Below are 8,439 nucleotides of genomic sequence, written 5' to 3' on the forward strand. Positions count from 1 at the left end.
TAATAAAGCATGAATATGGCACCAATAAAAGGCCTTTTCCTTGATAAGCAATCAGTAGTGGCAAATATGCAATGTGTGAAAACATGCCATTCTTAAATTTGCCTTTCTACATGTGTAATTGGAATTGAAATAATATTGAGCAAATACTCTGTGATGTTTCAGACAATGGACTAATAATTAAGATTAGAATTCTTTTAAGGTAGGGCCCTGGGAAAATGTTCAGTAAATTCCTGAATTCTGGTGGGTTAAAAGCAAACCACAGTGCCCTACATTTCTAGAAGGAATAACCTCATGTTAAACCATAGGCAGCATTAAAAGGATCTGTTAAGATGCTTAAAGGTTGCTGAAGCACAAGGCCAAATCCTTCCAGTTTTTACGTGCATGCTGTTGTGTGACCAAGCAAATGCTTACATTCCATGCAGTAACTCTGAGAATAGCAGTTCCAGCAGGTGTTCTGCATCCAAACAGAAGAAGGTAAGACTTGCTGGTGGAAAAAAATCCAACAAAAAACAAGACAAGGTTTAAAAATAAAGAATGCTGGGACCCCTGTATTTGTGAGCTATATCTGTGGGTAAAAGAGGGAAGAACTAAAAGCAGATGTGTTGATGTATTTTTAGGTCCCAGAACACATAAATGACTAGAATTTGAAGCCTGCCTCATCTTTCACTGAAAAGATCAAGATAGATAGATTGCAATAGCTGGCTCAGAAAGAACAGATACCAAGACCAAGATGAAGTCTTAAAAATCTGTCTGGTTGTCTTTCCCGTCCCTTTGTGTAAATAGTCTTGGCTATAAATTTATATTAACCATGATGCAGTAACATTTCAGCATTATAACATTCCAGTCCCTTAGCTGGTAAGGCAAAGCAGAGTTTAACCTGCCTTTCCTCATCACTCTCAATCTGTTCAGCCTACGTGGAAATCACAGCTGAGTTTTCCCTGTGCCACCTAAATTCACATAATGAATCTGTCACTTGAGAGCTGTCTCTTTCACACAGCAAAGAGAACACTTGGAGTTGAGGCACTTGGTCTCACAATGGTCTGAACAGGTTTTCAAGAGGACCCCACAGTCCATGTTCTAGTGAAGGAGGGTCAGTCCTGCCTGCTGGGCCTGGATGGAGCTACACCGTGTATTTTCCACAGAGATGAGGCTGCAGTGCTGCAGCATTAACCCCAGAGGTAAAACACAGTACTAGGTTCACTAGATGGAAGTCATTACAGCCAGCAATTCCCCGATCTGCCAGCTGAGGGGTCTCCCAAGCCTGTGACAGCTGCTTCTCAGAACAGACAAGCACATAGAGAGCTTTAGCCCCTTCTCAAAGAGCAGCATCTAAAGGGAGGGGTCAGAGCAACTGTGGCCTTTCTAAACCATTCCATTATCTTGGCCACTGAAGTAAATCTGAGCACTGCACTTTTCTGTGCTGTTCAGAAAATAACTGACAAATGTGAAGCTTGAACTCAGAAAAGCTGTAAATGCTGGTGTCTGGTATTTGCTTCCAAAAAACTTCAGGGCTGTGGCCACCTACAGGGTCAGCCGAAGGTATTGCAGAGGTGGTGCTTATAGAGACCCACTGCCTCTGCCACCTGGAGTTTTCCTTAGCCAGTTTTCCTTAGAAGTTAAATGAAATTGGATCTTTTGACCCCATGTGTACTGTGACCACATTCAGACACAGACAGGTTCCCATTCAGCTTTTCCATGCAAGCTGAATCAAGGGGCCCAGACTGTTCAGAACACTGAAGGAACTCCCTTGGCAGAGCCTGGATCCACAGCCCTGCAGAAGCAAGCAGGGGCCTGGACCTTGCCCTGAGAGTGGGCTTGATCCAGTATCAGCTGGCAAGTTTTCCACCCATAAGTTTTCAAGAGTGAAAGAAAGAACAAACAAACACCCTGTTTTCTTCAAGAGCAGTCTACACAGCAAGGAGGGCAGTGAAAATGCCCTGTTGCAGGTTTCCATTGGAAAGGAAAAGCTAGAATTTAAATAGCATCTGGTGACTGTTGAGCACAGTATGCCAAACATTGCCACTGAAATAACAGGTTATATTTAGAAGCAAGTTCAAATACCCTAAAACACTTGATTTGGAAGTGTGTCATATTTTCCTTAGAGCCAGTCTTTAAGGCTTGGTTAATGCTTGGTAGTTTGTAATAGTGGTTCATTCATAGAGCATGGAGTTACTTCTCACAGCTGGAAATGACATTTTGCCCAACTAATCCTGACTTGTTGCTGCTATAAAGCAAGTTGGAAACCAGGAAGTATATCTTGCTGTTAGGCACTACAGCAAAGAAAAAAACTGAAGCAGGATTTAGTTTGTATTTTAGAAAGTACACTACTCAGGCACCATCTCCTTTCTACCATTGTATTGGCCTGGCAGATTGCAGTTCTGCTGCATTCCATTACCACTACCCCAGCTAAAGGTACACCAAGGGTGAAGTAGGAGGCATCAGTCACAGTCATGCAGCCAGAACAATCACTCTGTAGTTTTTCTTTGTGCTTATGCAGGGCAAGACATTTCCTCAAGGTCCTCCTGAGGCTGAACTCCTGCTCCTGTGCAAAGCATTTCACTGGGTGTCATTTACTGTTCCTTTAGTGAGCTGCAGCACTCCTTGTGGTTACTCCTTTCCTTTCCCTGGCAGTCCTCAGGGACCATCACCCTGTCATTCCCATTCTGCTGAATTTATAGAATTGAATGGAGCCAGATGTCACTGATGCAGTACAGTGGGAATAAGTACAGGCCACCAAGGACCTGCTGACAAACTGCAAAACGTCCCTCAGCTGCAGTTCAGTAAAACGCTGCCTGAAGGAGCTGGTGGAGAAGCTGCTATCATTTGTAATTAAGTATTTTTCAAATTAAGTACCTTAATTTTTAAGCAGGTGTTTTGCAGCTGCTAAAAAGACTCTTATGGTTCAGGAAAAGTTAAAAGCTGTCAAAGAGGTGCATTCATAAAAAGTAATAACCAAATGCATTAAAGGCAGCATGTAGCTCTGCATCCTGTTCCAAAATTGATTACCACAGGGTGCCCAGGCTGCTCACTTGTCCAGATCCCTCCCTTTCCCTCACCTACAGCTCCAGTTCATTTTCTAGTGAGTTCTGGGTCTTGGGTAGCTGTGCTAGGCAGCCTCTGTGGTTTGAACTCCAGGATGCTGACCGAGAGTGATGCAGACACAAGATCAGAGATCAGGCTCACTGTGTTGTGGTGCAGACTTGCACTGACGGCTGTGGGCATGCAGGCATGTTGATACTTTGATTTTCTCTGGCTGTGGAGTATTGTGGGCCTGATAATGCACATGACCTTGCAGCCTGTAAAGCTTCAGTCATACAGGCATCTTGAAGGCAGCAGATTAAATGTTATTAAATGTCCTGCCACCAAAAAGGGACTTTTCTGGCAAAGTGTGCAAATCTGGGAGTGCTGGATCCCATTCGGCAGTGCAGGCAGTAGGACATGGGAGGTACATGTGCTGCCTCCTCCCCAGCTGCTGCCCAGGAGCCCCATTCATCGAGTAGGGCTGGGCTTTGGTAGAATTAAACAGCAATGCCAAAGGTTACAATCTCTATTTACAGCCAGGTTTTGCCCTTCCCAAGCACAGGTCATGCAGTAAAGCTTCAGCTGCAAAAACTTGGGAGGAATATTGGTAAAAGCAAGCCTGCATCTCATAGCTAGCACTGGCATCACCCTAAATCAAGTACAAATACTTCTTTTGGGTGCAGATTCCTTGGAAGTCAGGTGCTGCTCATTGCAAACGACAAACCTAGGCTGTCACTCTCTGCAGGGTCAGGTAACAGGAGAAGGGAGGAAAGGCTAACACACCAATTGCTTTTGTCACCCAAAAATAACTCCATGTCTCAGGGCCAGGGCCCATGGACCTGTGTGCACACATTCACAGGAGCATTTATTTCTGCTGTTCCTCATACCCCAGTGCTGGGGCAGGCCCTGTCGTGGAGCCACTGACCCTCTGGCTGACATCCTGTCCCAACCTTGGCACATTTTTCCCAGCAGCAGGGCCGTGCTCCACGTGTGGTTACAGGCTAAAAATTACTGACTGAAAGTCAGCCCACAGCAGTGCTGGCCTTCACTGCATTAACCTCTGCCTCGGAGATTGTGAAAACAGATCAGGCCTTTCGTGATGAAAAGCCTTTTCTCCAGCAGATTTCTCTTATTTACAGCCTCCCATTAACTGATGTTCGTAAACTGCTTCACAACCCTCTGCTAAAAGGCTCTAGAGAAGTTCAAGTGCTTTCACAACAGCGTATTCCAAACACCATCGCCCAGAGTTTCCTCATACACTCCTGGCAGTTTTCCCTGCCAAACAAGAGACAGATCTGGCACAGGAGAAATAAACAAGCACAGCAGAGGAGAAAGCTATTTTCAGTTCCTACTAGTTGGGAGGATTGCTACAACATTTTCTACTGCATTACGCAGTGAGGTTGGGTGAGCCAGAGAAGCCTTCCCATTTTACTACTGTTTAATATATGAAAAACTTCTGCTTCCTTTTTGTGAGGATTTTTTTTTTAGTATTCTGAGAGGGGTCTTGAGAAATGAAAGGAGGCAATACTAGAATTTTTGAAAAGCCTCAACAACACTTCTCAGCTCCATTTAGTTTCACTTCTTCAGGGTGATTTCAGACACATCTTGAAATGCATCAGAACCACTTTCCTGGCAATACTCTGGAGATTTACATCTCCCCAGAGAGTTCAGTCAAGCTTGTCATCTGTCAGGCAGCCCACTGACACTGGCACATGTGTGCAGGTTACATGTCACTTACCTGAGGTGACACTTGCATACAACAACAGCAAGGTAGATGCTCCTGTATCTTTTGGGCATCCATTCTGTGCAGTGACAGCACAGAATGCAGCAGTCTGTGTCTTCACTGCTGCCTTTGAGCAGGCCAACTGCCCTCTGCCCCTCCACCCTTCTTCTCCCAAGTACTAATTGACTCCTTTTTAAAAAAAGATACTTCTGGAAAAACAGCCTCATAAACATGTTTTGACAATACAGAACTTGGTGTTGCTCACAAACAACTGTCCCCTTGCCCACAGCCCAACCTTCACCCCTCCCCTTGTTTTAAATAGACCTCCCTGCCCAGGTGAAGCCACTGCTGAGACCTGGCAGCCCACAGGGATGGTGCTCTTGCAGCTTCTGCACCTCTTGTAGTGGTGCAGCTGGTGACAAATCCTAAAAACACAAAGTAATTCTGTCCCAGAGCACTCCTCCCTGTGCTGTTCTGCCCCTGCCCCTTCCCTTCCCCTCCAGTCCTCTGATAGTTCCTGAGAAATACATGCACACCACTGGACAAGTGAGTCCCTAACTTGTCACAGGGCCAAGGACACACGGCATCTGTGTCTGACACTAACTCATCCTGTGGGGGAAACACCTTGGGCTTACTTGGCATAAATCATCCTTTCAGGACTGGTGAGAAGAGTTTAAATCACCTAAAAATGCATTCCCTGAAACTGCATTGCAAAAACACAATCCTCAGCTGAGGGGACAAGGAAGGACACCATGGAGGCTGTGTGGAGAAAGGCCAAGAGGTCTGAATTTGCCGAGTGCAAGACCCTGCATCTGAAGGAGATGCTTTAGGCTCTGGCAGGGGCTCTGTGAACAGACCACTATTTCTGTTAATGTTCTTACTTCAAAACCAGAGGAACAGACTGACCATACATACTCTCAGTAGAGCTGTTGGCTCAGGAAATCCAGCTGTGCTGTACCTCCTGTCATTTTAGGGTTGTTTCCAGTTTTTCTAATCCTGTGATCCAGCATGGCACTAATTGCCCATGACTAGGGAAATCCTCTGATCCCCCAGCAAATCTGCAGGTACTGGCAGTCACCAGTTTCCAGACAGGGACAACAGTATGCTCCTGGATGTTTGTTTCCTCTGTTCCCTGAGTGTGCACACAAGGACATGTGGAAAGAGGGCAGCTCCAATGTGGGGCTGGTGGCCAAACCCAGGAACTCCAGAGCACACCCAGGACCCCAGGGATCTCTGCAGTGATGTGGTGCTTCCAGCCTACAGAGCACACACAGCCAAGTGACCCATCATGTTCCCAGCTTAGACACCACCCAACCTAGGATGCAGATATGTGAGCAGATCAAGCCATCCCACTGGCAGGTTAGACCTTTCCTTGTACACACTCTTCCCCCTTCCCAACCTCAGACCATTTTTCATGGATCATTCAGCTCCTCCCTGACATGGAGGAGGTTTTTAAGATCTAAGTCAATTCCTTTATTTCCCAACAGATTGGAGCCCAAATCCCAGTATGTCCCTCACGGCTCCTTTGGCTGTTGCAGTGTGGGTGCAGCCTCTCCCCTGCGCATTAATTACTGCCAAGGAAGGGGATGAAAGGGAGAAAGTCCTTTAATGCAGCTCCTCCTCAGCTGCAGGGCTCAGCTGACCCACGACACCCAAAGATGCTGGTGCCTTGTACAGGTTTTACTCACTTCCCTTCCTGATGCTGACTACTCCAGTACTCAGGTTTTGGGAAGTCCTGGTGTGGCCCCTTTTTCCACAATCCAGCAGTTAAGAGATGTTCCAACTGAACAATCCAATACATTTCTCCATACTTTTCTTTTTTTTTTGTGTTGCCAGAGTGGGTGATGAAAAATGGTGCCTCTTTGACGTACAGAAAATGCTGGTTATTCTGTGCTCAGGTCTTGAGTCTCCCTTTTCAGATAATCCTGAACTTCAGAGTTTCCAAAAGTGACATTTTCAATCCCATCATAACTACAGAAATGCTGAAAGAAAATGACATGTATGATTCCCCAAACTGGAGACTTGTGAAGAAGGAAAGGTTTCAAGTAAACTTTTGCCCCTGGCTGCCTTTGCTATTTGAATTGTGACTAATTTTGTTTGAGAAAGGCTTTTTCCAACAGAACAGGCCAAAACTGTTAAGTGTCAACAGCAAATCATTTCTCATTGCATTCACTTTCTGAAGATCTTGGTGTAGGTGTACAGCCCTCCCATCTTACAAATGCTGGCTACTTTGAGACAGCTGCATAATCAAAAGCAACTTTATTCCTCTCTCTTTACTTGTTTGCATTTCAGTAGCAGAAAAAAAGACAAAAAAAGACACTCCAACCAGGCTCAACATTCTGTTTTGGGGCAGTTTTCACCCAATTCTGCTATCTCCTGCCCATCCCCACAGTGTCACACTCCACACTTCAGAAAAACCCACTTTCCTGGTGCCCCTTGCTGCCAAGGAATCCCTGTGGTGGCAGAGGACTTGGGTCTACACCAACCTTAATGCTGTGGGCCAGCATGTGGCCTCCACTCCCAAAGCACAGCAGTGCCTCAAAGAGGGGCGGTACCACTCTCCCTGTCCATGTCAGGAATTAAGTTCAGCTTCACCCTTCCCAAGGTGGGAAAAAAGCTTTAAGGAATGAGGTGAGGAAGCCGCAAGTTGGAGGAGGCACACAGACACCACCTCCCCACGTCTGCTAACCTGGTGTTTCAGGCCAGCTCCAGCTGTCACTGCCATGGGTGTTAGTGTGGGAAGGAATGGAGGCAGGAAGAGGGAAAGGGAAATGCCAGCAAGGAGCACAGTTCAGCTGGCCTGCAGGGTGTTACCCTGTCCAAGGCAGGAAGAGCAGGCGAATTCCCAACTCAGCAATAGTCACTGTCAAATTGAGGTAGGAGAAAAGGGCTGCAATTGTAGCCTTCCATGGCCAAGAACCAAGTGCTCTCTAAGTCATCTGCTTTGTAAGTTATTAGTCACCATCACTCGTAGCCACATAAACTCATCCCATTTGATTTTACACCTCCTGACAGGTCCCCGGGCCACTTGGACGCGAGCTTCCCATCAGTCTCACGAGAGAGGCGATTCAGGTCAGTGGGTGGGAGAGGGAAAATTATTTTCTGCAGGTTTCCTCCCTCAGAAATGATGTTTCCACCCCATGAGCTCACCCAGAGAGCCTTCAGAGCCCCACTTCATCAGGTATCCTTGGTTTGGGGCTGAGCTGGCTGGATGACTGCTTCTGTTTTAGCCTGTCCCTCCCTGGGGTGAGGGACCAAGGTCCTCAGCAGAGCAAGTGCTGTGAGGCATTTTGACCTCCATTGGGAAGGTGCAGGAGGCTTGAGGGAGGAAAGCAGCAGCAGTTCAGCCCCCAGGTCTGTCTCTCATTCTGAACCTGGTTCACTTCTCTGCCAGAAAGCACCACCGCAGCAGGACTTAGGAAGATGTGGATGCTTTGCTTCACTGCAATTCCCTGGTCTCGAGAGCTGGATGCACAACTCAGATGATTCTTTGGCTCACTGTCCTGTGAAATGGGTTTTATTTATAGGAAGGCATATAAAATGCAGCTAAGGCAGCTCTGACAAGCTAAAACAAAGGATTTGTCTCTGTTTATGAAACATGCACGTGGCTTTTGAATACATCCTGAAGAGTTTGCGGCCATAAACATTTATGCAAGAAGGAAACTATGGTAGCAGAAACCTACCTAATTTATAAA

This window comes from Passer domesticus, chromosome 1 (assembly GCF_036417665.1).
Source record: "Passer domesticus isolate bPasDom1 chromosome 1, bPasDom1.hap1, whole genome shotgun sequence".
NCBI classification, from domain to species: domain Eukaryota; kingdom Metazoa; phylum Chordata; class Aves; order Passeriformes; family Passeridae; genus Passer; species Passer domesticus.